Raw genomic sequence first — 12,379 nt, 5'->3', positions numbered from 1 at the left:
TGGTGCATCAGAAAAGGCTGCACTTCCTGTGAATCGCTTCCTCGTTTTTTCTGCCATAGGGAACGCAAGTGCGCTCTCACTATGTTAGCAGGAAATGCCAAGTGCTGCACCTAGACTGCGTGTCAGGGAGAGCGCCGCTGCGCTCTGTTTGATACCAAATCAGGATCAGGTGTATACTAAGGAACGTATATGCATCCTAGAGCAATTCTCAATAGGAGCAAGGGGTAATGTGGCAAGTTACTAGTATTTACTATACACATAGCATTCTGATAATGAAAAGGATCTGAATAATTTAGATCCTGCAAGATGCCATTATTTACTCTATATATATAGTATTCTGATAATAAAGCAGGAGAATCTGGATGTGCAGAACCCCTGCAAGGTGCCAGTGTTTACCCTGAATATAAATTTTCTGGCAATGAACCAGGGGGATCTAGATGAACAGGATCCCTGCAATATGCCAGTATTTTCTGGGGGGGGGGGGGCTTAAAACTTGCGGCGACCAAAAAACGTAATTTTGGCGTTTGGAATTTTTTTGCCACTACGCCGTTTACCAATCAGATTAATTGATTTTATATTTTGATCGGGCATTTCTGAACGCGGCAATACCAAATATGTGTATATTTATTTATTTTTTAACCCTTTAATTTTCAATGGGGGGAAAGGGGGGTGATTTGAACTTTTAGGGTTTTTTTTTTTTTTTGAACCTTTTTTTTTTTATTTTACTAGTCCCCCTAGGGGGCTATAGCGATCAGTAATACGATCGCTATTATCTGCTGATCACAGCTATACAGCTGTAAACAGCAGATACAGTCACTTTGTTTTTCCCTCTGCTCTCGGCCGAGGGAAAACGAAAGTGAAACATCATAGCTGCAGGCGTCATCACATGACCCTGTGCTACGATGGCAACCACAGATAGTCACGTGATCACGCACGGGACTTCCGGTGGGGGCGGCGGTAAGTAAAAAACATGGCCGCGCGCATTTAGATCTTGCTGCCAGACTTTGGCAGCAAGATTTAAGGGATTAATGGCCGCGGGTGGAAGCGATTCCACCCGCGGCTAGCAGGCACACATGTCAGCTGTTGAAAACAGCTGATATGTGTGCCGACCGGCGCCGCCTGCCCGCGGGAGGGGGCGGGGCTTAACAGACACTCTCCATGACGGATATATCCGCCCATGGTCGTGAAGGGGTTAACTTGAGAACGGCGGCATCTATAGGCATAGAAGTGGTGTCTAGATATAGTAAAGTAGCAATGCGCTACGCAATGAAACCACCTATAGCGCCACCTGGTAGAAAAAACGGAGTTAGCATTTTTATATCGAAAACGGAACAAGATAGAGAAAAAAAGTGAATTACAAAGTTGTAGGGCATCATCAATTCAATAAGAATCGACACCTTGCATACAGAAATGCTATGATTTGAACATGTAAAACTCACAAGGCTGCGGACTGGAAGCGATACCTCATGGAGACCTTCCAACAAGTCATTGGGTATGGTGGCTGTGTGGAGTGGTCTCCACGGCTCACCTGACCCCATTGGACTTCTTTCTGTGAGGTCACATCAAACAGCAGGTGTATGCGACCCCTCCACCAACATTGCAGGACCTACGACGACGTATCACAGATGCTTGTGCATTATGCAGTAATGTCCTCAATCCTGGTACATATGTCCCCCATCCTGATATCCAGGTATCCAGTCCTCAGGACATACAAGTACAGTCATGGCCAAAAGTTTTGAGAATGACACCAAAATTATATTTTGACATGATCTGTTGCCCTCTGGTTTTTAATTGTGGTTGTCTGATGTTTACATCACATACAGAAATATAATTGCAATCATATTATGAGTACCAAAAGGTTATATTGACAGTTAGAATGAGTTAATGCAGCAAGTCAATATTTGCAGTGTTGACCCTTCTTCAGGACCTCTGCAATTCTCCCTGGCATGCTCTCAATCAACTTCTGGACCAAATCCTGACTGATAGCTGTCCATTCTTGCATAAGCTTGCATTTTGCCAGAATTTGTTGGTTTTTGTTTGTCCACCCGTCTCTTGATGATTGCCCACAAGTTCTCAATGGGATTAAGATCTGGGGAGTTTCCAGGCCATGGACCCAAAATCTCTATGTTTTGTTCCATGAGCCATTTAGTGATCACCTTTGCTTTATGGCAAGGTGGTCCATCATGCTGGAAAAGGCATTGTTGGGCGCCAAACTGCTCTTGGACAGTTGGGAGAAGTTGCTCTTGGAGGACATTCTGGTACCATTCTTTATTCATGGCTGTGTTTTTAGGCAAGACTGTGAGTGAGCCGATTCCCTTGGCTGAGAAGCAACCCCACACATGAATGGTTTCAGGATGCTTAACAGTTGGCATGAGACAAGACTGGTGGTAGCGCTCACCTCTTCTTCTCCTAATAAGCTGTTTTCAGATGTCCCAAACAATCGAAAAGGGGATTCATCTGAGAAAATGACTTTACCCCAGTCCTCAGCAGTCCACTCCCTGTACCTTTTGCAGAATATCAGTCGGTCCCTGATGTTTTTTCTGGAGAGAAGTGGCTTCTTTGCTGCCCTCCTTGAAACCAGGCCTTGCTCAAGCAGTCTCCGCCTCACAGTGCGTGCAGAAGCACTCACACCAGCCTGCTGCCATTGCTGAGCTAGCTCGGCACTGCTGGTAGTCCTATCCCGCAGCTGAAACAGATAAGATACGGTCCTGGCGTTTGCTAGTCCTTCTTGGGCGCCCTGGAGCCTTTTTGGCAACAATGGAAGCTCTCTCCTTGAAGTTCTTGATGATGCGATAGATTGTTGACTGAGGTGCAATCTTTGTAGCTGCGATACTCTTCCCTGTTAGGCCATTTTTGTGCAGAGCAATGATGGCTGCACGTGTTTCTTTAGAGATAACCATGGTTAACTGAAGAGAAACAATGATACCAAGCACCAGCCTCCTTTTAAAGTGTCCAGTGGTGTCAATCTTACTTAATGATGACTGATTGATTGCCAGCCCTGTCAACATCAACACCAACACCTGTGTTAATGGAACAATCACTAAAACAATGTTAGCGGCTCCTTTTAAGGCAGGAGCAATGATGTTGAAATGTGTTTTGGGGGTTAAAGTTCATTTTCTTAGCCAATATTGACTTTGCAAGTAATTGCTGTTAAGATGATCACTCTTTATGACATTCTGGAGTATATGCAAATTGCCATTAGAAAAACTTAAGCAGTAGACTTTGTAAAAATTAATATTTGTAGCATTCTCAAAACGTTTGGCCATGACTGTACAGTTATAGATGGGGACTTGCAGATGAAATTGTTCACTTTTCTCGTCTTTTCAATCTGGCCCAGACTGACATCACAACTTCTTTCAGATACAATTCATCTGCAGAGATGACAAAAAAGACATATTTGACTTTTCACATTTCCAACACTGTCTCATCTATTCCCAACCTGCAAAAACTCCTCATCCTGCCGTCACTTCAATGATGAGTAGCTGCTGCCTTTTGTTTCCCTATTACTGCACCTGCTGTGTGGTAGAAAAACAGTGCTTCTCTTACTGCCCACATAGCAATGCCACCACTGTGCCCTTTACATGGTAAAATGCATCCTTTGTGCCCTCTAGATGGTAAAAAATATTATTGATAGAAAATATTAATGCCCTGTGCAAGTGCCCTAAAAAAAGTGTCCAGATTTTTCTCCTAGAGAGTAATAATAATAATACCCCGTGTGCTCCTTTAACCCCTTAACGACCGCGGGCCGTAAAATTACGTCCTAGCGGTCATAATGTTACTGCCCGTGGTCTGCCGGTGGCAGCATGCCGCGATCGGCGCACATCTCAGCTGATTTTCACAGCTGAGATGTGTGCCTGCTAGGCACGAGCAGAATCGTTATCTGCTCTTGCCGTTTAACCCCTTAAATGGCGCTGTCAATATGTGACAGCGCCATTATAAGCGCGATCGCGGTAAACTTTTACTTACCGCCCGATACCGGAGTCACGTGACGCGATCACGTGACTTCCGATAGTTGTCATGGTAGCACAGGGTCATGTGATGACTCCTGTACTACACATGAATTGCTTTCACTTTCGCTGTGCCAGCGGCACAGCAAAAGAGAAAGAGAGCGTATCTGCTGTTTACAGCTTTATAGCTGTGATCAGCAGATAGTGCAGAGCGATCGGAATGCTGATCGCAATAGCCCCCTAGGGGGACTAGTAAAATAAAAAAAAAAAAGTTAAAAAAAAGTTTTAAAAAAATAAAAAAAAAAAACAAAAAAACCTAAAAGTTCAAATCACCCCCCCATTTGCCCCATTGAAAATTAAAGGGTTAAAAAAATATACACACATTTGGTATCGCCGCGTTCAGCAACGCCCGATCTATCAAAATATAAAATCAATTAATCTGATCAGTATACGGCGTAGCAGCAAAAAATTCCAAACGCCAAAACTACGTTTTTTTGTCGCCACAACTTTTGCGCAAAATGCTATAAGAGGCGATCAAAACGTAGCATCTGTGCAAAAATTGTACCGTTAAAAACGTCAGCTCGAGACGCAAAAAATAAGCCATCACTGAGCCATAGATCCCAAAAAATTAGAACGCTACTGGTCACGAAATATGGCGTAAATCGTGCGCCACTTTTTTCGGTCAAACTTCCGATTTTTTTTAACCCCTTATATAAAAGTAAACCTATACATGTTTGGTGTCTACGAACGCGCACTGACCTGAGGTATCACACCCACACATCAGTTTTACCAAATAGTGAACACAGTGAATAAAATATATCAAAAACAATAGTGCTATCGCACTTTTTTTGCAATTTTTCTGCATTTGGAATTTTTTTGCCGTTTTCCAGTACACTATATGGTAAAACTTATGGCTTAATTTAAAAGTACAGTTCGTTCCGCAAAAAATGAACCCTCACATGACCATATTGACTGAAAAATAAAAAAGTTACGTCTCTCAGAAAAAAAACGGAAAGCGAAAAATCGGCCGGTCGTGAAGGGGTTAATAAATGGTTCTTAAGTGCCTTCTTAACATTTATTAACGTCTCCTAAGTCTCTCCATGTACACCTTCCCTATACACAGTATGATACTTCTACACCTCCCTTATACACAGTATGGTGGGCCCACAGCTCTCCCAAAACAATAGTCCACACACTGTATAATGGCCACAACAGGAGCCAACACACTGATTAATTGTCCCCACAGTAGCCCCCACATATAATAATGACTTCAATAGTAGCCCCTACACTGTATGAGAACCCCCAAAGTAGTCCCCACAGTATATGACAGCCCCCACATTAGCTCCTATACTTTATAAAGGCTCCCCATTAGTTCCCACACTGTATAAGTGCCCCCCACACCAGTGGCATAACTATAGTCCGGTGGACTCGGGTGCAAGATTTGGATCTGCCCCCCCATTCCCACCCCACTACATGTTGATGTCAGATGTATGGGCCCTTGTAGCTTTCTAAATCCTATAAAGACATACGTGTTCCTCTTTATTAAGTAGTAATGTCCTGCCTCCTGGTATATATGTCCCCATTTTGGTTTATATATGTTTCCCAGCCTGGGCCCATCCTGGTATATATGTCCCCCAGCTTGGTATATATATGTCCACCAGCCTGGTGTGTATTTATATATATATATATATATATATATATATATATATATATATATATATATATATATATATGTATATATACAGTGCCTACAAGTAGTCTTCAACCCCCTGCAGATTTAGCAGGTTTGATAAGATGCAAATAAGTTAGAACCTGCAAACTTCAAACAAGAGCAGGATTTATTAACAGTTGCATAAATCTTACACAAACCAACAAGTTATGTTGCTCAGTTAAATTTTAATAAATTTTCAACATAAATGTGTGGGTCAATTATTATTCAACCCCTAGGTTTAATATTTTGTGGAATAACCCTTGTTTGCAATTACAGCTAATAATCGTCTTTTATAAGACCTGATCAGGCCGGCACAGGTCTCTGGAGTTATCTTGGCCCACTCCTCCATGCAGATCTTCTCCAAGTTATCTAGGTTCTTTGGGTGTCTCATGTGGACTTTAATCTTGAGCTCCTTCCACAAGTTTTCAATTGGGTTAAGGTCAGGAGACTGACTAGGCCACTGCAACACCTTGATTTTTTCCCTCTTGAACCAGGCCTTGGTTTTCTTGGCTGTGTGCTTTGGGTCGTTGTCTTGTTGGAAGATGAAATGACGACCCATCTTAAGATCCTTGATGGAGGAGCGGAGGTTCTTGGCCAAAATCTCCAGGTAGGCCGTGCTATCCATCTTCCCATGGATGCGGACCAGATGGCCAGGCCCCTTGGCTGAGAAACAGCCCCACAGCATGATGCTGCCACCACCATGCTTGACTGTAGGGATGGTATTCTTGGGGTCGTATGCAGTGCCATCCAGTCTCCAAACGTCACTTGTGTGGTTGGCACCAAAGATCTCGATCTTGGTCTCATCAGACCAGAGAACCTTGAACCAGTCTGTCTCAGAGTCCTCCAAGTGATCATGAGCAAACTGTAGACGAGCCTTGACATGACGCTTTGAAAGTAAAGGTACCTTACGGGCTCGTCTGGAACGGAGACCATTGCGATGGAGTACGTTACTTATGGTGTTGACTGAAACCAATGTCCCCACTGCCATGAGATCTTCCCGGAGCTCCTTCCTTGTTGTCCTTGGGTTAGCCTTGACTCTTCGGACAAGCCTGGCCTCGGCACGGGTGGAAACTTTCAAAGGCTGTCCAGGCCGTGGAAGGCTAACAGTAGTTCCATAAGCCTTCCACTTCCGGATGATGCTCCCAACAGTGGAGACAGGTAGGCCCAACTCCTTGGAAAGGGTTTTGTACCCCTTGCCAGCCTTGTGACCCTCCACGATCTTGTCTCTGATGGCCTTGGAATGCTCCTTTGTCTTTCCCATGTTGACCAAGTATGAGTGCTGTTCACAAGTTTGGGGAGGGTCTTAATTAGTCAGAAAAGGCTGGAAAAAGAGATAATTAATCCAAACATGTGAAGCTCATTGTTCTTTGTGCCTGAAATACTTCTTAATACTTTAGGGGAACCAAACAGAATTCTGGTGGATTGAGGGGTTGAATAATAAATGACCCTCTGAATAAACTTTTCACAATTTAAAAAAAAAAAAAAGAAATAACATTCTTTTTTGCTGCAGTGCATTTCACACTTCCAGGCTGATCTACAGTCCAAATGTCACAATGCCAAGTTAATTCCGAATGTGTAAACCTGCTAAATCTGCAGGGGGTTGAATACTACTTGTAGGCACTGTATATGGTCCCAAGTCTGGTCCCCATGCTGGTATATATATGCCCCTATGCTCGTGTGTGTGTATATATATATATATATATATATATATGTCCCCAAGACTAGTGGGCCCTATTCTTATATATATATATATATATATATATATATATATATATATATATATATTTGTACCCCCAGGCTAGGCCTATCCCCCATGGTTCCAGGTACAAGAAACCGATGTCACTCCAATCTGCACCAAAACCCAATCACCTCACAGCAGTTACTGCCAGACACACCAGGGGGTTGGGCTAACTGGAAATGGGCTGGCCACTGGGGAACTGAGCAGGCTGTGAGAGTGAGGAGTAGAGTAAAGAAGTAGGCTCCAAAAAGATAGGTGCTGGGAGAGTGAGCTCCTGAGGAGCTAGGGACACTGGTTGAGTTGCAAACGGCGATTCAGGTCCAGAGGAGTCAGGGATCGGTAGCAGGGACATTGGACAAGGGTGTGACGGACGTAGTCTTGGAGGACTGTCGGCACCGGAAGGCCCAAAAGAACTGACCAGTACCGAGCAAGACGGGGTACAGGACCCTAGGTCAGGAGCCGATTCAATGTCCTGGCAATTCACCTGAAAGGGAGAGGATCTTCAAAGACTTCCCTATGAGCTCAGAGATTGAGGGCATCAGCAGAACGAGGGGGACAGGGGTGTATCCAAACACAGTAACTCACTAAAGTCCCGCGTGCCAGCCCTCAAGAGCACAGCTACATTACAAATAGTGAGCAGGGCCCCCAACAGCTTCAAGCCACAGGGACCACCAATGGACCAGAAATTGTGCACGGAGGCAGGCTCCGGATCACTAAATGACATCGGTGGGACCGGGTACTTGGACAGGCTCCCGGCAGCAGCAGCAGCTGTACACAGACACTTTGGTTTACCTGCAGTGTGTGTGTCTCCTTTCTAGACCTCATCCAGCACCATGACTACCCACAGTAAGTACCCTGGTCCCCTGCACACTGTCCTCCCAAAGCACCAACACCCTGAGTCCGGGGCCTTCCCTACCTGCGGAGAGACTTATTATTATTTATTTATAGAGCACCATTGATTCCATGGTGCTGTACATGAGAAGGGGTTACATCAGAATACATATACAAGTTACAATAGACAGACTAGTACAGAGGGAAGAGGGCCCTGCCCTTGCGGGCTTACATTCTATAGGATTTTGGGGAGGAGACAGTAGGTGGGGTGTAGGTCGGGCGGCAGCTCCGCACGGTGGTCGGGCGGCAGCTCCGCACGGTGGTGAAGCAGTGAGGTCATTGAAGGTTATAGTCATTTCTGAACAGATGGATTTTCAGGTTCCGTTTGAAGCTTGCAAGGGTAGCAGATAGTCTGACGTGTTGAGGCGGCGAGTTCCAGAAGACTGGGGATGCTCGGGAGAAGTCTTGGAGTCTGTTGCGTGAGGAGCGACAGTGATAACAGTAGCCCCAACTGCCAGAAGTAGCCCGACAGAAAAGTGAAAAACTACCTCTTCCTGAAAATGAAATCCAGCTACTTCTTGACAGGCTTTGTAGACTGTCTTCAGGAGCCCCATGGACGGGAGCGGCTGCTACTAGTCCGTCTTCCCTCCCTGCGCCGTCTCCCTCTGGAAGGGACCAACCACCCGGATCTCTCTGTGTCTGCCTCCTATGGACACTAAGCTAAAGCTGATCAGCTCGGTTCCAGTTGTTGGGTGTAGCCTGCGGAGTTAATTTTTTTTGTCTAGTGTCAGCAGCAAACACCCATGGTCTGTGTCCCCCAATGAAGCGGTCAGGAAGGGGGGGGGGGGTTAAGTGCCATTTTTTCCATAAACACAGTGTCAAGTATAGTTTACATACAACACACAGAAGCCAAAAACTGTGCATTGTACTGAAATTAGCAGCATAATCTTGGTGCAGAACTTAAATCGTGCAAATCTATGAGGCTATAAAAGTACCAAATCTGGCAGCTGAGACACACTGACACCTTGCTGCTTCTTACCATCTGTCCCGGTACTCCTTCAGCAGCGGCGGTACTCCAATTACTGCAACCGCAGGTGGCGTCACAAACTTATCCCCTGTAAATATCCCCTTTTTATGGATCAAAGTGTCCGCCAAGCTGGGTCCAGACCCCCTCAAGCCACGATCCCGGATCCAAGCAGCCCGACTAACACCGGGGCGGTACATATGTTCCCCAGCCTGGCCCCTATGCTGGTTTTATATATATATATATATATATATATATATATATATATATATATATATATATATAATGTGTGTATATATAATATCCCCCCTACAGCATTGAAAAAATTCATCATACTCACCTACTCCAGGATCCAGGTAGCTGCAGTGCCAGCGGTTCACAGCACTGTCATCGTGCGCACAAGACATCAAAGTCCCAGTGCTTTGCGATGACTTCACCACGCTGGGACTCTGATGTGATGTCCAGTGTCCAGCGTGTGCGTTCATCGCTGTCATCAGGAGCAGTGCTGGAAAATCATATTTCCCAGCACGATCACAGAGATTAGCTATATTGGCGTGCTGTACGTGCTGATATATTTAGCAGTAGAGCAGCTCCGGCTGGGCGCCCTCTGAGCATGGGGCCCCCCGGTAGTTGCCATACTGTTCAAAAGTAAAGGAACAGCACAGCTCCTCTCTCACTGAGAGGAGCTGGCTGTTTTTCTGAATGGCGGGCGTCGGCTGTGGGCCCTCAACCTGCCAGGCTCGGTGGCAGTGGTGACAGCTTCGACCGCGGTCGTTACGCCCAGGGGTGGGATTCAAATTTTTAACAACATGTTCTCTGTAAACTCCGCCCATTTCAAAACCACACCCATTTTGTTAGCCACACCCATTTTCACACACTTTCCTCAACTAAAAAATACAAGTACTTTAAAGTAACATCTCCTTCCCCTCCTATACCATCACTCTCCTGTCCAGCACCAGTTATTCCAGTCACTGTCAGTCATATTGTATTAAATGGTTTTTCTACAGTTTTTAAAAATTATTACTAAAGGAGCCCTGCTAAAATTGGAATGGATGACCTTCCCCATACAGATCCCATCCCATCATGGCCTCTTTCCCCAGAAAATCCCATCCCATTATGACCTCTTTTCCCCTGCAGATCCCATCCCATTATGGCCTCTTTCCCCTGCAGATCCCATCCCATCATGGCCTCTTTCCCCCTGCAGATCCCATCCCATTATGGCCTCTTTTCCCCTGCAGATCCCATCCCATTATGGCCCCTTTCCCCCTGCAGATCCCATCCCATTATGGCCCCTTTCCCCCTGCAGATCCCATCCCATTATGGCCTGTTTTCCCCTGCAGATCCCATCCCATTATGGCCCCTTTCCCCCTGCAGATCCCATCCCATTATGGCCTCTTTCCCCTGCAGATCCCATCCCATTATGGCTCTTTTCTCCTGCAGATCCTGTCCCATATGGCCCCTCTCCCCATATAGTTCCCATCTTAATGCGGCTCCTCTCTCTGCTCCCCTGTATCTTCGGCTCTGAGCGCTTACCTGCTCCAACCATCAGCAGGCTCTCCTCTATCTTCCATCCTCCGCGGCACTCTGCACACACTGACGCTGATAGACGGCAGGAGGAGGAGCGACCTCCCCACGCTGCCGTGCCATCTCTGCAGCGTCAGCACATCTCTGCACGCCGGGTCAGGGAACAGACAGGCTCCACTGAACCCGGAAGTGCGGCGTGGAGGTGCGGGCATTCATTTGTGCTAGTGTCTTAAAGAGACACTAACACAAATGAATACAGGGAACCGGATCGCCGCATCTGTTTCTTGCCAATTCTGGGAACCGGCTGCTATTTTAACAACCAGTTCTCCAGAACCAGACAGAACCGGCTGAATCCCACCCCTGGTTACGCCCCAGGGTACACCATGCCACTAGAACAGTATTTTATAAAAGATCCAACGTTTATCAACATTAAATTAATCAAAGAACAACAATGACTGTTGTACAGAAAAAAATTATAACTAAATTTTCTGAAGGGAACGACAGTCACCAATCAGTAGGAAGTGTACAGGCCTTTACTTTGAATGACTTCAGCACATCTGAGGCCACAGGGCATCTCTAGTCTCTCACACTGCTCTGGTGTGCTTTTGGTCCACTCTTCTTCCAGTCTCTTCCACAGTTCTTTGACTGTTGTGGGTTTCTGGGCCATAACTTTGTCACCAAGGATAGTCCAGAATTTTTCTATTGGGTTTACATCTGGACTCTGGGCTGGCCATTTCATTGTTTCAATGCTCTCTGTTTCAAGGATCTGCTTTACCCATTTTGCTGTGTGACAGGGATTTTGTCCGGGATGAAAATTGCTGGCTGATTGAATGAAGAACGCAAGTAAGGAACCACGTGTTGTTGAAGATGATTCTGATACACACTTGCATTAAACTTGATTTACTAAAGTGAACCGTGGACAACTTCTCCTCTGTCTACACAACATGCTCCTCACCAAACTTTCTGCTAATGAGAGTTTTGGTCACTGCAGAGTGGGCTTTCAGTCCAAATGCTCTTAAACGGCGTTACAGTGATGAGACAGATCCTTACCCTGTTCAGTGCTGAACTAGCGAGCAATTCCAGCTGCACTGTTGAAACAATTACCCATGGAGATTCTCCGCATTATGCTGTCCTCTCTTGCATTTGTCTTTCAAGGGCGAGCAGCTTTCTTTTGGGACTTGAAAATGTTTGTGATGTTGTTAAAATGAAATATTCTTGAAATCACAGACTTGGAACGACCAACTTCTCTTGCTATGGCTGATAGGGTCACCCCTTTGGCCTTCAATTGGACAACCTGCTGCTGGAAAGTTTCAGTCACTTTGGAGCGGCACACCATTTTGCAAAGTCAGTGCAAACTGGAAAGTTAGGCTGCCAGTTACAAAGGGTTTGTCAGATAATTAAGGAAATTAGCACCGAGTGCCAGATTAACAGGTATTTAACAGGTTTGCAGGTATCCGAAAGTGTTCTCTAATTTTGATCAGTGTTCTTTTACATTTATCTAATTTATATTCTTATTATGTGCTTTGGAATAAATTCAATTTATGAAATAAGCTTAAAATACTGCTAATTTACTCATGTTAGGATACAATCACATAGGGCTACAC

This window comes from Anomaloglossus baeobatrachus, chromosome 3 (assembly GCF_048569485.1).
Source record: "Anomaloglossus baeobatrachus isolate aAnoBae1 chromosome 3, aAnoBae1.hap1, whole genome shotgun sequence".
Classification (NCBI taxonomy): domain Eukaryota; kingdom Metazoa; phylum Chordata; class Amphibia; order Anura; family Aromobatidae; genus Anomaloglossus; species Anomaloglossus baeobatrachus.
The sequence above is the reverse complement of the archived record's forward strand: the minus strand, read 5'-3'. Positions refer to the sequence as shown.